Consider the following 18,401-nt stretch of genomic DNA (forward strand, 5'->3'; position numbering starts at 1 on the left):
ATAGTTGCCTTGGAGGGTGTGTAAAATGCTGAGGTTTCAGATATATAAGTTGCCAAATTGCTTCCATCCAATATTGTATCCTCAGAGCATCAGGATGTGTTGGGCCCTCCAGCCCCCTCCTTGGTGCAGAGGTGTGGGGCCAGTTGAATAGAGGAGGCTGGTGATAGTTGATGGAAATACAGGTCACTGATGGTCAGGGGAAATTTTTGGTGACTGCACTCTGATTTAGAGTAGCCTTGCAGTGTGGCAAGTATCCAGAGCCCACGGCAGCGTACCTGCTGCGCAGATCAACATTTACTGGTGACTGGGGTGCCAGTTGACATGCTGTTCAGAGACCAGACTGCACATGCCCCTGACCAATTCAGATGTACTCATATGTCCACATGGAGGTCAGGATTGAAGCTTTGGAGGAGTTTCCAGGGCCAGTTCAGTAGGATGGTATAACATGGTCTTGTGATCCCTGGGTAGCCGCTGTTCCTGTGAAGAGGCCTCTTACTAGCAGGGAGAACTCAATGCTGCCCAAAGTCAGAGCCAGGGAAATCAACTGTGGTTGTTTTCCATCTTCCTCATGGAGAAAGGGCCTAGACTGTTGGAAGTGGGGACTGATTTACTTTCATGTTTAAGATCGCAACAGAAACAGCCGCTGGTCAAATGGTATGCTGGAGTTTTAAGATAAAAGATGCTCTTTTTGTATAAGCAAATGATGTCCTTTGCAGTCATTTTGTAAATTATCCATGACCTGCTGGGTCACTTGCTCAATATTCTGTTCCATAAGCTTCTACTTAATGAGATAATTCCTCCTACATTTCTGTTGCCCGGGTTGGACCCACAGGCAGTCTCTTTATAGGCCATATTCCTAATGCCTGAAAAATGCTCTGTTGTTAATGTCCTTTATAAGACCTGGGTCACTTGCTCTGTGGAAGTGGCATTTTTTGAGGGCAGGGCCAGCTTTTGTGATTGTGGGCGCTGAGATATATCACACGGCCTGAGACCCAATTCTGCAAACATGGTGAGACTTCAGCTTTGGCACAAGAGACCAATCTCTCTGGCTACTTTCAAATTTCCAGGGGGGCTGGGTCGGGGGAGAATGACAGAGGTGGTGTAAACATAGGCAGTGTGTTCAGTGCTATTATAAGCTATCCTTGAAGTGTAGTGAGTTTTGATGAAGGATACTGTGTGATAAACATTCCCACTTTTCTTCAAATATTGAACAGTTGGCTGATGTTAAAGTAGAATGTTTCCCACAAATACATAGCCTGGATTTACATCATAGTATATGTGTTGTGATATTTATATCCTATCAAAAGAAGGTCTTGTACAGGTTGAACACTCCAGTTTCTGACCACCCAGAAATTATCACTTGAAACTGCCATTTTAAAGTCAAAATGCCACCCCTATCCAGACAGATTTGATCTATTGGACACATGGAAGAAGTTGAAGGTGCTCAATAAATTTTGCCAATGATTTATTGTGGAAAAAGTGGCATATTTTTTTCAGTGGTACACTTGCTCTTATTTTTTTTTTAAATAAGCCAATTTTTAGATGCAAAAAAACTTGACTTTGCATACAGAGCCAGATTTCTCATACTTAAAGGATTGCACTGTGTCTGGTGTTTCAATAAACATTGATCAAATTAACAAATATTTGATCTTCATGATCTGATAGTGTTTTGTCACTGGGAAACACGTGCGCTCTCTCTTCTCGTGGAACTTACGTTCAAGTCCACTTTAATACAGATACATAATAAACCAGGTAATACCAGGTGGTCCAGTTGACCAGGAGTGATGCTGGGGAGAGCATGGGATGGACCCACCTTTCATGGTCTAAGGTTTTCTGAGGACGAGTAATTGGAGCTAAGACCTGAATGTTGACATGAGCCAGATTCACTGAGAACCATTTCTGGCTGAGGGATCACAAGTTCAAATCAAGAGGCTGGAGTGAGCTGGAGCTCAAGAGAAGGAAATTTCACATGGAGTCAGTGGGGAGAGCAGCCTGATGTGAGATTAGGGAGGTGGGCAGGCCCAGGCCAGGGAGGACCATCTAGAAGTTTCTCTACATTTTAGCATGCAGGCTGTGCATCAGCACCCAAGGAGAGTTGTGGAGCTTTCCTTTCTGTAGTTGGTATGAAAATACAGCAACATTTACAGCTGCTTTCCTACCCTCCCCACCTTTCCTGACTGGCCCTATCTAGAACCTGCCTCATCTCTGTCCCATAACAGCTCTTCAGACCTTTGGCTCCCTGGTCTCTCCAGGCTGACATCTCATTTGATTCTTTCCTGCTTGGGTGGATGGACACTTCAACCCCAGGGTCTGCTCTGCACACATTAATTCCTCTGAGACTCTCAGGAATTGATAAAATTCTAGTGTTTTAAAGAGGGCAATGGAAGGGGAGAGATACTAGGGTAAGTGTTGCCGAGGTCTGTGGAAGCCGTGTCTGTTGTGTTGCTTTTCTGGAGTCCTGGATGAAGCAGCCCCTCCCCTGGGACTCAGACCAGAGTCTGAGAGTCATTCATTCTTCCTCTAAGACCTTCCATCGCTGGCAGCTGAACTTGCCCACCTCAGCATTATTAAAGCAGTCTTCTCTTGGCCTCGATTTGATTTTCTTTGGGTATATCAGTGTGGCCTCACCCCTGCCACTGTTCATACCATAACACTCAAATGGGAAACTCCCGAGCTGAAGGTGCTGCCCGGAGCATCTGCCCCCGCACACCAGCTTGCCAATGTGCTCCTTTTCTGGATGGTGTTTCTCATGACTGCTCTGCGCATTCTTCTCCTGGGGTCTTCCTGCAACACAGGGGTCTGAGGGCCACCACTCAGCTTGTTCTTTGTGGTTCCTCTCCACAACCCACAGGTCTGAGGCAAGGGTGAGGTGCTACCCACAGGTCACGACCCTAGGCACCAGCCGGGAGGTAGAGTGGGAGCAGATTCCCCTGTCTGCCAGGGCTCTTAGTGTGTATTCTTTGATTTACTGAGTTTCTTGAGGATCTGTGTTTAGGGTAGCAGAGGAAGATAAGGGATTCCAGAAATTCCTGCTGCCTTCTCCCAGACAGCTGGCTAAATTCCCTTCTTCTTCCTCCCCCATTAAAGGGGGGTGATAGGGGGAGACAAGAATTGAGCTCAGGTGACATTTGTGTGAACCTGGCTAATAGGCTTGGTAGCAGCCATCGCCTGTACAGAAAGACCATCCTTTGTCATCTGACTTTGACAGCTGCCTTTGAGCGAGAACATCTTTTCTTCGGTTCAGTGTATGTTAGCTTGTATGTCCCAACTATTCTGTGTTTCCTTTTCTATTTTTGGCATGTGTTAATAGAGTGACATACTTCTAAATCATTCAACCTGGTTATAGTGAGGTTTACCAGCTTGTTACCAAGTTAACTGTTACTGAAATGCTGACCCTGGCTCTCAGGAAATATCCATGTGCTTTAAGAAGTGAAGCTGGTGTGGCTGGAAAGTCGCTGAAGCTGAGAACTTGGAAGAAAAGCAGCTTGAAATGCCCTATTGTAAATCCATTCAGCAACCTGTTGTTTATGTTGAAATATCTGAAGGCAGACTTCAGGGCTCACCCAGCTGAAGTGGAGGTAAACTGGGGTGAAGGCAGATAAGACACTGGGTTGTTTTGTCCTGAAGTACATGCCAGTGCCTGGCATAAGGGCAAGAACCAGGTGGCTCAGAGCTGATGGGAATGTGGGCTACTGGAAAGCTTCTGGAGATATGAAGTTGGCCTGGCCCAGCATCAGAGCAAGGACTGAACGGGCAGTCAGGCTGAGCAGAGAAAGGAGAGGGTCTTCAAGAATGTGTGCTGAGGGGTAATCACGTGTGCTGGCTTTTCTCTGTGCCGTTTACTCAATGTTTGTCTGTTTTGCTGAATGGCAGCCAAGATACTCTAAATTCTCTTGGCTTCCCTCTGAATTTAGTTTGGTTGTCTGCTCTCTTCCTTAACAATTCCCTAAAGAATTTCTCTTGATTTCAGAGGGGCCAGGGAGAAGGGGCATTTCTCAGAAATGAAGCCAGACCTTTTTTTATTTCTCCCTGACCCTTTCCCCAAAGCCTGGGGCCTTTCTTCTCTCTCTGACGCATACCCCCTGCCCTCTGTTAGTTAGACTTGGCTGCTCTAGTTTCCATCTCGAGATGGATGTTTCTTTACTTTTCTTTCTTTTTAATTAAGAGATTAGTTTTTCATCCGAGCTATTGGCAATTATTTGCCAGAAGATCCAAGGCAAAGCTGCCAACACCCTGGGGTGTGACGAGCTGTTGGGCCCCCCGTCTCACAGGCACCGTAGAACTCGGCTGTCACCTCCGCAGTGTCACAGTGTCACATACCCTGCACGCAGAGCCTCATGCACAGCCTGCTGTGGACATCCATCCAGTGGCTCGGCCCTGCTTCTCATGTCCCACTCCTCTTTCCATCTCCATCTGTTTTTTTTTTTTTTAAAGATTTATTTATTTATACAAGCACTGGGTACAGTCAGAAGCGCGGGAGGGTGAGAGAATTCACCAGAGCCAGAGCGGGGAGCAGAGCAGGCAGAAGGACCGAAGTACACTGCTGAGGGGAGCAGCGGGCGGCAGGAGAGGTCTGCGCGCCATGTGGGACCCTCCTCCGGTGGCCGGGGAGCAGCCGGGAATTGAACCAGTGCTGCAGAGGCTGTGGGCAGCTTCGCAACCCAGTGCTCAACCGCTGCACCACCGGGGAGGCCCTCCATCTGTTTTTTAAATGTGATTTCCCAACTTTCAGTCACCACATCCTTAGATACCTCTGTGTTCCCTCTCCAATAAAATGAGGACCCCAGCCTCCTTTCCTGCTTGCCTAGTGCAGTTCACACACCCCTGGGCCACGACAAGTCTGCACTCCTCTGTGGGTCACAGAGCTTGTGGTTGGTCTGTCTCAATAGGTCATGGGGTTCTGAGTAGTTTAGGAGCCCCTCTCTGAGTGAGGAGAGCTCTCCCCTTATGGAACTAACCTCAGTGCTGCTTGTACCTTTTTTTTTTTTTTGTTTTTTGGTGTTTTGAGACCTTTTCTCAAAGGGTACTATAGTTTCTACTTCCCTTTTGGAAGTTCTGTCTCATAGGAAAAGTTTCCTGTAACCTTTCAAGGCTTGTCCTCTATTCCAAAGGGGCTCTTGGAAATGAGAATGATCTTTTTTTCTGAAATGATCTGCAGTTGATCAAAAGGAGAACATAAAATCTGGCCTGTGGTTTTGGTGAGGTGGCCAGCATTCCCTTACCCTTGGTCTGGGCTCGTGGAGCTGAGGCAGTGTCTTGCCAGCAGCCTTTGGCTGTCCTTGGGGGTTCGGGCTAGAGAGACACAGAGGGGAGGGAGGAGGGGGATATTAATGTTTTGAGGAAGTCTGACTTTTTTCATCCTAGAAGAGGTGTTTGAAATCATTCATCCCCGAACAAGTGAGTTTTGTCAGAACTAGGTTTAAAGGCCAACATGATCTTGGCGGATTTGGCCAGTGTGTCGCTCGGGTGCGGCACCCTATTGATGTGGAGCCTTGTCTGGGCTGGAATTGCTCATGCTTGGTCAGAGAGGAAGTTCCCGAGATGGCACTCGCTGACTACGGGTGCACCTAGTAGGCCTGTGATCTTTATAACATGTACTTCCTCTCTGGTTGACATGAGGAGGGGGAGGGAGGGGGATGAGAGGATCACGCGAGGACTTGGTGTGTGCCTGGCATGTAGTGGGTGTTCAGTAAATGAAACTTGGCACTGAGAACAATGGTATTGACAATGACTAACATTAGTACCATTAGTATTTTTCTCAATAGCATGAAGCTGGAACCCATCTTTATTGTCTCCAAAGGACCAATTATTAGCTCTTGTGGCAGTACCTAACCCTCTCCATTACTCGCCAATGTGCTTGCATCTCCTTATGAGGCCAACTCCTAGGCCCTTAGAAATGGTCAGTTTATTGGGTATCCCACCATCTTCCGCACCTACTACAGTGCCTGCACATAGAACAGGCTCCAAATTTACATGTTGACCGAATAAACTCCTCTCATTGGCTCTTATTTTTAAATTTGTTTTGATTTCATTTTCTCCACATGCTCATCCTGTACTTCCTGTGGGCTTCGGCACCAATTCAGACTTCAAGCTGCCCCACTTCCTGTGTTATTTGCCCTTTCCTTGCCTTCACTCATGCCATCTCTGGCTTGGAAGTGCCATCTGCCTCTCGTTACCACCTCCATCCTCTTTGCCCTTCCTGTGTGTGTTCTTTGCCAGGATGCCTTCCCATCCACACACATCCATCCGTGCAGCCCTGTTTCATGACAGTCCATGGTGGCTCTTGGATGAACTGCTGTGTGATGGTTTTATCTGTCCGACTGGATTTTCAGCTTCTTAAGAGTAGGCTTTTGCCACTTCTTTACCTGCTCTGTGAAGGTCGTAGACCATGGCCAGAGAATAATTAGTTCTAAATAAAAAGTAAATCATGGGCAGAATAATTGAATAAATTAGACTATTGGACTAAATGAGCAAATGACATAAGGATGTCTTTGCTAATGGAACAGTTTTTAGAGTTGGTTGTATGAATGGGGTTAGGAGACTGTCACCAGCATCTATCAGTTAATCACCTTGTTAAGATCTTTCTGTTCCCTTCTTCCCAATTCCCAGTCTCCATTTCCGCATCACCACTTCTCCTGGATGGTCCTGGACATGTCCTCTAGGAGACCCGGTGCACCTGTGATATGTACGTCAGTTGTCCTGAGACAGAGTCTGGTTCTCACTTGGCGGTGTCCTTGTGGAAGGACGTAGAGCTGAAGAGGCCATCATCATCTTTAGACTCAGGATCCCCTTGTCTTCCTCGGGTGCTGCTCCTTCACATTCTTCCTGCCTGATAATTTTTACCCTGTCAAAAGAATTCACACTTCTTTAAAGGTATGAAAGAAAATGCTATAAGGTGAAAATCTGTCCACTGCCTCTGGGGAGGAAGGCAAAATATTTGGTAATGACAAAGGAAATGAAAAGAACTCATGGTAACATGGAGGCTGACCGGTTGTTGCACAAATTTTACTTACCCATGTTGTCACCATTTCTTCACTAGGTTAGTAGATACCAAGCTGGTTCTGTATTAAACTGTGATTGACATGCACCATTTTTTTGAGGTCAGAAGTGTAGCAGGGGACTCTCATGGGTGGGGATTTCCAGAGACGCAGCCCACGGCAGAGGTATGTGAGTGTGGGAAGGGCTGAGTGCACATGGGAGCATGCCCAGCAGGAATGCAGCCTGGTCTGGGGCTGCAGGCAGGGGCAAGGTGAGGACTGACAAGTGTGAGGGGAGAGGACCCTGGTGCTCAGCAGGTGCTGTTGGGGGATGGGAGCAGGAAGGAGGTGCTGGAGGGAGTGTCCATCACCTGAACTGTGGGAGATGGCCTATAATAGAAGTTATATGCTGTTCAACATGCTGTGAAAAAAATGGATTGCAAATGATAATTATTAAATAATAGCAAATATGATTGTCTGACAAAGGGGCTGCTGGCGGGAGCAGGCCACCTGGATTATTTGGGCCAGCAAATGCTTCTGGAGTGGGTGGATCCAGAGCAGAATGGGGGTGCAGGGCCCACAGATTTTGTCCTTTCTCCTGTTTCACACCAATCCTTCTGCTGGTTCAGCAGTAGCTTTCATTTTCCATCTGTGAGTACATGAGAAATTGTGAAGAGTGGTTAGAATAGCTAATTGGTTCTCCTCCTGTCCCAATGTGAGTAAGGCCTCATATTGTGTGGATGGTTACCAGCAAGTTCTTAAAACATGTATTTGAGGGCAGAGTCCATGTCTTTGAGTAATAATTAACTGCTAATGGCTTTGTCTTAGGTGCTATATAATAATCACGAACTACTTCACTGGGTCTCTCTTCAGTGCTTTCACAAAGACCATGCACAGACAAGCCTGAAAGGTGGTGTGTTGACTAAATACAAGTGGAAATGAAAGGGAAAGTCCTGTTGGGTTTGTGTTGCGTTGTTTGATTGCAGGATGGTGCCGTCTTCTGGAATGTCTTCGAGCCCATGGAAGGCGTGCTGGACAGGACAGAAAAGAGGTCCCGGGTTTCTGCTGTCACTAGATCTTCCCTGGGAGTTTGCAGGTCTGAGTCTCTGACATGGAACAAGTGGATGGAGTGGGTCCTTATAAACATGCCCCAAGAACTAAGCAAAGTGCTTTCAGTTGGAAACCTGTGGCGAAAGGGCCCCGGGACAGCGAGGCAGTGAAGGGTGCCTCTTGAGGTTCAAGAGAGAGGATGTGGCATGTTGGGGGTCACTCAGGCTAGGTTTACTCTGGATCTGCTGAGTTACCTCGCCACCCCGTGCTGGCCCACCAGAATGTCACTTCTCAGAGAGGAAGCAGGGATGCTGGCCTGAGTGAGCCTGGCAGGTGCAGGGCTGAGCCCCCTCCCAACTCCCCGAGTTATTCTGCCCTCAGGTTAACTTCCCCCCAGGCCTGTTCTTCAGGCTCTGATGGGGAGATCATCCCAATGCTTGCAGTGTAAGGGAGGATGCCTCCTGGAGGGAGGGTGGCCCTGCCCATACCTGCTCTGGGGTAGGGGCAGCTTGGGAGGCTTGTGGACCTGCTCACTCAGGGTGCTGGTGCCTTCTGCTCTGAGGCTTGACCTGGAGAATTCTAACAGGATTGGTTAAGGGCAGGATGAGTGCAGGGCTGCGGGAGAGAATAGCCCCTTAGGATGCTCATTTAGGAGATGAGGGAGAGAGTGGGGAAGAGAATGACAATTTAATTACAGACTGAGTTGTCAGGTCTGTAATCTTCCCTGCTGGTCCTCATTTCTCTCCTTCAGTCATCTGCATATGAATGGGGGTGCTGAGCCTCCAGGGTCTGATCTCTGTGATGCTCCTGTCACTCTCCCCTTTGTGCTGCTGCCCCTGTGAGCAGAGAGCAGGACCACAGTCCCTGCAAGATGACTGCAGTGGCAGGGGAAGGCAGATCTAGGTGGATCCAAAAAAAAAAAAAAAAACCACAAACCTCCCTCCCCCCACAAAACTTAAGGCAAAAATCACCCCCCAAAAGAAACCTGAAGATGATGAGAGGACCTAGGGTATCCCCTCAGACCTGATTGAGAGGCTGGCCCTCAGAAAACCTAAGACTGATTCCTGTTTCCCTTGGCTTTGGAAATGCGCTACATCTGCATGGGATTCATAGGTAGAGTATGCAGCAAAGCTCCAAATGATTCTGTTGGCCTTTGACTCAAATTTGATTCACTCCTCCTTATAGAGTTTTACTTATTGACCCCATCTGCATTGATACTTTCCCTCTGTCATGTTCTTTGCCGGTCCAGGGATCAAATACAGCCCAGACTCACCCAGCACCTACCAGGAGAGCTGGGGTAATGGGGTTACTGCAGACTGGTCCAATATATATCACTTCCTCCCATTTAAATGGTGTCCATGATGGTTTTGTCTCATGCAGGTCTCGGGGTTTGGGGCCTTGTTTTCCTAGCCAGGTAGTAAGACCAGGATCCTGTTCTGTCTGGCGTGATGCCCTATAAGTAACAGCCACTCAGCAACTTTGAATTAATTGATTAGATATGGCAAAGAGATCCTGATTTTCCTTACAGCTTCTCCCAGTTGTCCTTTCTCCTTAGAGCTGGTTAGGTTCCAGTCCCTTGCCTCAAAGGAGGTAGGCATGGGAATTTTCTCACCCCCCTCACCTCACCACAAACCCTACTTTGGGTTGAATTGATCATTAAATCTCCCAGTCTCTTTCTAGAACTCCATGGAACCTGAAGCAGAGGCGACTGGATGGAGATTTTACTCACCTAGCAATCTTACAAAGATGTCCCTTAAAGGGTGGGAGAAAGGACCGTTCCATTCATGGACTGTCTGCTGTTGTACACTGGTTTGTTTTATTTAATCCTCAAAATCTTTGCAAGGATCAGCAGATAGTGGAACCAGGTAGTGGGACAGTGGTGATGACAAACTATAGATAACTGATAAGTTGGCTGGTCTGTGTCCCTGAGCCTCCCATTGTGGTATCAGCCCTTCTGCAGGGGAGCTGGTGTGCAGGCAGGTGAAACCAGGAACTTTGAGTAGTTTCTGTGCTTTCTTGTGACCGGAAGTATCCAGGAGACTGGAACTTCTGGAAATTCCTGGGTAATCCTGGAAAGAGGAACATGATAGCCTCTACTATATATGCAGTGTGTGCATATAGCCTCACATTTTCCTGCGCCAGAGTGAGTGCTGGTGAGCTGCCAACCCTAAAGGTGACCCACAGACACTCCTATGCCTGGATGCAGTGGAATGAACTGGTTTTTGCATTTAAGTGTTTTATGGCTAAAATATATAATTCTGGACTCGAGGACAATTGCAGTAGGCTGGCCTAATTGTCTGCTTTACCACTCGAAATGAAAATTTATGAACTCTGTATACAAATGCAAATTAAGTGGGATGCAAATAATGGTCTTGGTCCTGGAGTCCCTGGCAGTGCTGCACTTTGCTCTGTAGGAGGCGGCAGCCACTGTTGGGGAAGCCAAGTGTCTGGAAGAATGGCATTAGGCAGTGCCCATGCAGGCTCTTGGAGAACCCATTTCACTTTATCAACATTTTGGGTAATGTACTAGCTCTTTGCCATCCCCTTCCAGTGCTGCCTAACTCAAAAGTTGTAGTGCCTCAGAAGAAATGGAACTTAGCTTGCCTTAGTAGAGATGGTTTCCAGAGCTAGGGAGGTGAGAATCCCACTTGGACTCTTGTGATAGATTCATAACAGCACATTTTCAAAGAGCTACAGATATACTGGGGGTGCAGAAGAGAGTTGAAGAGTCCACTCTGGTCTGTGGGGAAGGCTGAGAGAACCGAGATTTTGACCTGGAGAGAGCAAACTTAGACTTGGACTGTGTTTTAAATCTAAAAGGCTGGTGTAGGATCTATGTGTAGTCCCAGAGATCCATACATTGGAATCACAGAACTCTTGGGTAGAGACTTTGGGGAGAGAAATTGTTTAATATAAGGAAGAATGAGTTTCATTTTGAGGGTAGTGTAGTTTGATTAAGCTTTTTTCTTGATCATCAAAATGCTATATATTCATTGTAGGGCATTTGAAGAGGAAAGTATCCCAAAAATGCATGAAACATCATCATATTGCTACTTAGAAGCAGCTACTATTAGCATTTGGCATATCCTACTATTTGTATATTTTATTTTTCTCTACAAAGTTGAAATCAGTGTAGAAGCAATACTGGATCTCACTTTTTAAGATTACAGGTATTTAAGCTTACATTTGATAATCCATGTTAACCATATTTTAGTGACTTCCTCATTATCTATTCTAAAGATCCATGATTTTATCTAACATTTCCTCTAACATCATTATGCATGAACCTATTTGTGTGTTTCAGATTATTTCCTTGGTTTAGGGTCCTAGAAATGAATATTTCAGATCACAGCATATGAGCAATTTTTAAATTGTTGATACTTATTGTTTTATGGTTTTACAGAAATATTAGAACAGTCTACACGTGGTAACAGTTAAGATACTTTTGTTTCAGATGACCAGAGAATTTAACCATGACTGCCTTGAATAAAGAAGGAATTGGATTATATAACTGGGAAAATGTGGATTAGACTTGAGCTTTGAGTGTGCCAGAGTACAGGCCCCAGCTGATGTCCACAGGACTAGGTTTTCCTCTCCATCAGCAAGAATTTATTTTTTTTAAAGATTTATTTATTTATACAAGAACTGGGGTACAGGCCAGATGCACGGGAGGGTGAGAGGATTCACCAGCGACAGAGGGGGGAACAAAACAGGCAGACTGACTGAAATACACTGCTGAGGGGAGCAGCGGGCAAGACAGGAGAGGTCTGCCACACCATATGGGTTTCTCCATGGCTGGCAGGGATCGAACCGGCGCTGCAGAGGCTGCGGACATCTTCACAGCGCTGCGCTCAAGTGCCTGTGCCACCGGGGAGGCCCAGCAAGAATTTTTTGACTATCTAAGGACCACTGTTGGTGACAGGTATAAGAGTTTGTGTGTGTGAGTGTGGCCGTAGTTGAGCCTGGGCTCAGGGGTAGTATCTTCCTGATTGGCATTGCAGCCTCCACCCAGAGAACCAGAGAGGCTGTCACTGACACTGGCCTATTTCTTTGATCCCATCTGATGAGGTTTTGTTGATATGAAAAACTCTTTTCCCTGAGAGACTCTTTTTACTAGACAAAGGAATTAGACCCTCTGGGGATGTCCATGGCCCATCTATGTCTGAGTGTGCCCACCTTTCTCTTCATTTTTCTCGGCAGTGCCATGAGGGAGCCTGGATTTGGATATAGATGTGGGTTCTCATCAGTTCCACCACTGGTCCCTCACTCCGCTCTTCCCAGTGCAGTGACCAAGGCAGAGCTGGGTCATTACAAAGGGGCCATTGTCTACCCATGGGGCATATCCTCCAAAGTATCTGCTTCTCAATAATTTTTTGAGGTGAGATGTCAACATCAATGAAGACATTAAAGGAAATACATAGTCATTTGTCATTTAACTATAGGCATGTGTTCTGAGAATCGCCCAGTTAGGCGATTTTATCGGTGATGTGTACGTATCATCATACCAGCCTGGACGGTTAGCGTGCTGCCCACCTCTCTGCACAATACAGCCTATCGGGCCACCCTCTCCTGTGGCCCACTGTTGACACATTCTGGAATGAGGCAGGACCGCAGTGGGGAAGCCAAAGAGGAGCCCCCAGGGAGGGTGATCAAGGGTAATGTCTCTTTCTAATTGATTTGTAGACTCAGCTCCCAGGGTCACACACCATGACTTTTAAGCCTGACTTTGGTCTTTCTGAATATCTCCTCATTATTTAAGGGGGGCAGTTTAAGGCCAATGCTGTCCCTCTTAGAAGGTCGTGGGGATCAGATGAAACAAAACCCCATATAACAGCACTGCACACATGTAGGCTGATGTTTCAGGGGTTGGGCTGCCAGGTCATAAATGCAAGGCCTACCTTGCTTCTGAAAGAGGTGACCCAACCCCATTCAGCAAGGGCAGTGTTTTTTCTCTTCAGCAGGAAACTCAGAATCTGGTGGGATATTCAAGAACCACTGAGGGTCAGCAACCTCAAGAAGAACAAGCCATAAATGTGGATTATCTGTACCTCCCTTGCCACCCAGGCCTCCTCTGCCAGGCTAGGGTCCTGCAGCACTGTGCCTGACTGCTTTCCACTGTGCTCTCCCCTTCCCCCAGTGTTCCTCTGCAAGTGACAATTTCCTTGCTACTCACCTGCTTCCACCCCACTTTTGGGTTCTGTATACCCTGCATGCAGCTGCAAGGACAGGAACTGGCTTCAGCAGTTTCTGCATCTTTCCTTTCTTCCCCTGCCTTCTCTGCTGCTTTATGTTGGACTTCTTCACTCCCACCTTGCTCTCTCTGACCTTTAGATCTTCCCACATACAGCCTATCTCTCTGCAACCCCCAACCCCAAAGCTTATAATCATTGTTCAGATTTCCACCTACTTGTCTCTTCTTCCATCATCTGTCCATCTTTTGGTTGAAGACTGAATCGCTCAGCACTGATGGTGGAGAGAGTGAAAATGGCTTGTGTATTCCTCCAGGCAGGGAGAGAGTGGGTACAGAAATCCAAGACCAGCAGGTGGCCAGTGGGCACTGGAGTGTTGTGATCACTCAGCATGGTTCACAGCAAAAACTAAAGGAGCTGTCCCTGCCCCTCTGGTCCTTTGGCATCCTCCCAGGCACATTCTGGGTTTGTGCTTCTGGGCCTGTGCCATAGAAACGCTACTCTTGATCAGTGCAGCTGTGCCCAGAGGTTCACATTGTTTTCCAAAGGGAGTGGAATGGACGAATGTCGTCGTCAAACTCAGGCTTAATTCTGAGAAATCATTATGTATCTGAATTGCGAGTTTGATATGTCTGCAATTATCTAGAGATTGTATGTGCACAAGTGTGGCTGTGCTTGTGTGGGATGTGAATGGCTGGTGATTGGTTTGCAGGACAGGACTGCAGAGCTTTGAGAAGAAGTGCTAAACTTGCTCCTAGATTTTTGCTGGAGTGGATGAGGAACCATCTGGGACTTTTCTGTATCCAAATGTTCACAAGGCAGAAGGACACGAAGCATTGGGCTGTTTTGTCATGCTTCATTCAGCATAGACTTATTGCAGAAATCACAGTGCTCATCAGTTGGTTGGAGAGATGAAATGGAAGTGACGCTTCGCTTCTCGGATGAAATGAAAAGATACCCTGTGAGCAGTCAGGAAGTTGGTTCCTGGTGATTATCCATGCATTCACTGTGCAAATATTGACTGATATGTGTTAGGCTTGCTTAGGCCTGAATACCCATGACCTCATTTCCTTTCACAATTCCAGAATTGGTTTGCGTGTTGTTTTAGGAGTTTTGAAGAAGTAACATTTATTTTAAATAGTGTGGCTGTTTATGGGGACCTTGTGCCACTTGCTCACAGGACAAAGCATTAAAAGACAAATCTGGCTCCTCTTTACCTGTCATACCACTGTTTTTCCTTTGACAGAAAATAAAGTGAATGGGGATCAGAAAAAGCACAACCAGTTAAACAAGATACTTCCTGAAAATGGCATTACAAGTTAGACAGGTTTCCTGCCTCTCTAACCCTCTGACTTGCCATGTTCTTGCTCCTGGCTGTTTCATCAGGATGACCTAATGGCCACTCCAGGAGCATTCTGATGTTGTTGCTATTGCATCTTTTTATTATGGAAGACTCTGGAGGTGTGTGGAGAGGGCGACTGGCACAGAACGACAGGTTTGGGGGTTGTAGCTGTCTTGCTGTAGGCCAACCCTGTTATTGCTTTCTATTGTATGTGAGCCTCTCTGCAAAATTCTACACTCTGGAGCTGACCTTGCTGTGTGTCGCATGCTGCTTCTGGGGCCTTCTGGTGACTCTTCATTTCTCATCTTCAAATGTCTTCTGCAAACTCTTCTGAAGGCTTATTTCTCCCACATTTGAAGAGGGCCATTTCTGAACTATTTGACTTGTATTTGCTCCCCTATAGTGTTAACCAGGAATCCAGGAGTCAAAGTAGCTCACCCATTCGGCCACTTGATCTCAGTAGAGCTTATGTGAGGGGCCCAAGGATCGTCTGTTTGTGTGTTTAAAGGCAAAGCCGTGGCACACAGCCTTTTGGGAATGTTACATAAGTAACTGGAACACACTGAGGGACAGGGAAAAAAGCAGCAGTGTTGAGCCAAGTGGGTGGAATAGGATAAAGAGATCTTTAACAAGAAGCTCTGGAAAGGGATGTGGATTAAAGCATTTTAAATTTATTTCCATTCACATAAAAACCCCACAAAATTACATATTTTTCTCATAATTTTTTTAGGAAATTTAATGCCTGTGACTTGAATAAATTTTAAGAGGAGGTGTATTAGTCTGCTCTGGGCTGCAGACTGACCCCCCCTAAGAGCACACCCAGACTGGGTGCCTTAAACAGAAATTAATTCTCATACAGTTCTGGAGGCCAGAAGTCACAGATCAAGAAGCTGTCAGGTGGTCTCTGGTGAGGCCTCTTCTCCTGGCTTGTAGACAGTGTCCTCTCACTGTGTGCCCACAGGACCTTTCCTCGGCGCCCTCTTTCCTGTTTCCCCCTTCTTGTAAGGACCCCAACCCTACTGGATTCAACTCCATCTTTATGACCTCCTTTAACCTTAATGGCCTCCCTGTGGTCTTATATCCAAATAAAGTCACATTGGAGTTAGAGCTTTAACATTTAGATTTGAGGGGACACAGTTCAGTCTGTGACAGATGGGAAGACCTTATAGTTTAGTTAGGGGACCTCCCCCAGCTGTTAAAGTTTACTGGAACACAGCCATGTCTACTCCTCCACAGATGGTCTGTGACTGCATTTGCACTGCAAGGGCAGGAGTGAGTGGTTGTAAGAGGTAGTCTGTCCTGCAGAGCTGTAAATACTTACTGTCTAGCCTTGTATAGAAGAAGTTTTACACCCCCTAAAATTGGCAGAGTCTTGTTCTAAAAGGAAAAGGGTGTTGTCAGGTTTTATAACATAGTGATTTGTTATGGATGTATACAGTAGGCATTATTTGTTTGCAAATTAAATAGGAAGAGAGAGTGACAATTACTCATTGTCAAGGGGTATGCCACATGACTGATACACATAGGCTTACCAGAAAATGCAGTGTGGTTAGAAGACCTTGCTGTGTGACCACAGGCAATTCATGTGACATTTCTGAGCCTCGGAAGTAAGGTGCCTGAATTCCATCATGACTGCTTGAATCCAGTGTAATAAAACTATGAGAGCATCCTTTACAGATGGGGGTGGGAGGTGTATAAATAGAAGGGATTAACTGGTCACTATTTGTGCTGGTGCAGCTGCTGCAGATACGTGCCTTGTGAAACTACCCTATTATTTAAAGATGGGGAAATATTTGGATGGTGATAATGTGCTGCTCTGGGAAAAGCAGTTACCAGTAGGATTTTTATCACATAATTAGAGGGTTTGTTGGATGTACTGGGGGAGAGAAGCTGCGTGTGCTGCTACCTTGTGTTAACATGGACCAGGGATTCTGGACCTTTTCCCTGAGGATGCCCCAGCACCATGTCCCTTGCTGCTCCCTTCCCTGTGTGGGGCTGGCTGTGCCAGCTGAAATATGTGAAGATCTTGACATAGTATCAGTGTCATGTGGCCTTAGAGACCCTGAAAAGTCTCCATTTACCCACTGGCCACCTGCTTTGCAGAGCAGGTGCTGGTCAGCCACCGCGCTGTAAATGGATTGAGGGTGCTTGGCAACCAGAGAGCTGAGGGGGAGGAGTAGACATCTTGGGGAACAGGAAGAGGATCCTAGGGCAGGAGAGACCAGTTGACTGTTCAAGCTGCTGCTTGGTTGCCTCGTTTATACCTTTATCTCATCATGCCATCACTGTTTCCTCATTTCCAGAGTCGTAATCGTGTGGACTTTACACAGTTGTGGTAAGGATCGCATGCGACAGCAGATGAGGCAGTAATCAAAATATCTGACATGGAGCAAATGCTCATTAAATAGCAGTTTTTATTGTTCTTGTCATTTCCTAATTATAGTTGACCCTTGAACAACACGGTTTTGAACTGCATGAAGTCACTTATATGTGGATTTTTGTGGGTAAATATACTGTTGACCTGTGCCCTCAAAAATATCGTAAATACCTTTTCTCTTATGATTTTATTAACATTTTATTTCCTCTAGCTTAATTGTGAGACCACAGGGTGCAATACATATAGAATACATGTGTGCATTGGCTGTTGTCAGTAAAGCTTCAAGTCAACAATAGGCTATAGGGAGTTGAATTTGGGGGGAGTCAAAAAAGCTTGACTGTGCTGGGGGTAGTCAGCATCCCTAACCCCTGTGTTGTTTGTGTTGTTGGGGGTCAGCTTTAATTTATACTTGTTAAGTCCACATCTCACTTAGTGCTAATTTACAGAGGTAGAAGATACAGCTGTGTAAGCTCTGCCATTGACTTAGGCTGACTGGGAAGGGCCAGGGTAGATCTGCTTCCTGGGTGCCCATCCAGCTTGCCTTTCTCACCATGAGGCCAGAGATGCCGCTGCTGCCCCTCACTCAGCCTGTTGAGAAGCCAGGGTGCCCCAGCCTCCTGTCTAAACCCCACTGTCCTCCATGACTCGCTCAAGCCCTGTCACCTTCTGCCTGATGTTGGCCTGCGGCATCTCACTTTCTCAGAAGCCTGAGCACTTAGACACTAATTTAACTTTGGATCGCATCCCACCAGTGCTTTCATCATTGTTTTAGGTAGCCTGGAGAGGAGAGATGTGTCTTACTCATCCTTAATTCCCACGTGTTTAACTGTAGTGCCTGGCTTGAGCATATGCTCAACACATACTGAATTGGATGAACTCTAATTCCAACTAACCATTTATCAGACATCTAATTGAGGGTTTCTCAACCTCATCCCTACTGACATTTTCAACTAGATAATTGTGGGGGTTGTCCTGCCCACCGGAGGATGGAGCAGTTTCCCTGACCTCAACGCTGGAGGCCCTCTCCATGCTACCAAATGTCCCATGAAGGGCAAAACCATGCCTGGTCGAGAACCCCCGATTGAGTGTTGTAGATCCTGCATGAAGCTTGACTTCTCAGTTAAATTAGAAATAACTGGGGGAAGAATTGTCAGAACTTCCACATGCCTGTGTACTGCCATGGAGTACATGTCTAATAAACATTTATTCCATCTGCTCAGCTCCTTTTCCTGGTTCTAGAACCTTCAGATGAGCCCAGAGAGAGTGGAAAATCCCAAGCCGTGTTCATCATCTGCAATTAGCATGTATTAATAAGTAAATACTTCAAATTTCCTGGTTTTCATTTTGCTTTCCTTGCTGCCTCTCAGGCCTGGTGTCCTTGCTTTCAGAACAACAGCATTGCAAGCATCCTTCATTCAGATTCACTTTGAAGAGAGATTGTTAGTAGAATAGGCTTAAGAGTCATT

The 18,401-nt window shown here is 46.4% G+C and overlaps 1 protein-coding gene across 7 annotated transcripts in view; it reads left to right on the top strand.

The window, feature by feature from the left end:
• Positions 1 to 18,401, top strand: part of LOC119241340 (uncharacterized protein C1orf226 homolog) — a 270,987-nt gene that overhangs the window by 113,753 nt on the left and 138,833 nt on the right. Inside the window, exon 2 of one of the 7 annotated variants that reach the window (XM_054693515.1) lies at positions 6,610 to 6,873. The exons of the other annotated variants lie outside the window; for them this stretch is intronic. The gene's annotated coding sequence lies outside the window, so the exon portion shown is untranslated. The remainder of the gene's footprint in view (positions 1 to 6,609; positions 6,874 to 18,401) is intronic. 7 annotated transcript variants of the gene reach the window in all.

This window comes from Talpa occidentalis, unplaced genomic scaffold, assembly GCF_014898055.3.
Source record: "Talpa occidentalis isolate TD23 unplaced genomic scaffold, MPIMG_talOcc4v2.1 talOcc4.12, whole genome shotgun sequence".
NCBI classification, from domain to species: domain Eukaryota; kingdom Metazoa; phylum Chordata; class Mammalia; order Eulipotyphla; family Talpidae; genus Talpa; species Talpa occidentalis.